The following is an 826-nucleotide window of genomic DNA, read 5'->3' as shown; positions in this document are numbered from 1 at the left end:
AATCTCGATTTCCAATCCTTCTTTACATGCCAGTTCTACTCGCCATATTTCGCAAAAGGTCTTTCAACCTTTTCACTTGCACTCCGTTACCGCGAAGGAGGAAGTAATATCTTTCTGTAATCGATCCGACGCGGTTGATTCCATTGCGGAGGCTATTGCCGAACGCTGCTGGAAGCTTCATCGTGTTTTAGTTGACTGTGTCGAGTTCCCTTTGCGAAAGTGCGTTGCTTCTTGATATCCAAAAGGCAGGTCTCATTCGTGGCATCAGACGGCAGCTGACAATGCGGGAATCTAACAGCTGCAGTGGAGTAAGACCTTACACATTCCACATATAAAACATGGTAATTAACAGTTACTAGAAATCAGACTAGACATATAAATCATGAGTGATGATTTTTACTTCCAAAGTGACAGCATAATTAAACGTCTTTGCAATAAACAAAAACAACTGTACCGGCTGTCAACACAATACAATTAGCGACATGGCGGGACGAAACATTTAGCTTGAAGGTTCTCCAAACGCAACGGGTAACCTGGTTTATATCGCTGCTCTGTTTTCTTCTGCGTCATTATTCACTGCCTTCTCTTTGCTTTGGTCATCCACTAGAGTTTTTTTTATAACTTGCTTCACGGACTCATCCTAAGTAATTACCACTGTATATGTGATATTGCCTTTAGTCTCACCCAGAAGATTATACTAGATCACGTAGCTTCCTCCTGTCGAGGTCTCTAGCAGCTTGTAACCTTACTCCCTTGTTTCCCTTGTATATTTCTACAGAGGAAAGGTTATACATAAGTGGTAGAGCACAAGCTCTGCAACCTCAAT

This window comes from Penaeus monodon, chromosome 34 (genome assembly GCF_015228065.2).
Source record: "Penaeus monodon isolate SGIC_2016 chromosome 34, NSTDA_Pmon_1, whole genome shotgun sequence".
NCBI classification, from domain to species: Eukaryota; Metazoa; Arthropoda; class Malacostraca; order Decapoda; family Penaeidae; genus Penaeus; species Penaeus monodon.
Note: the sequence above shows the minus strand (reverse complement) of the source record.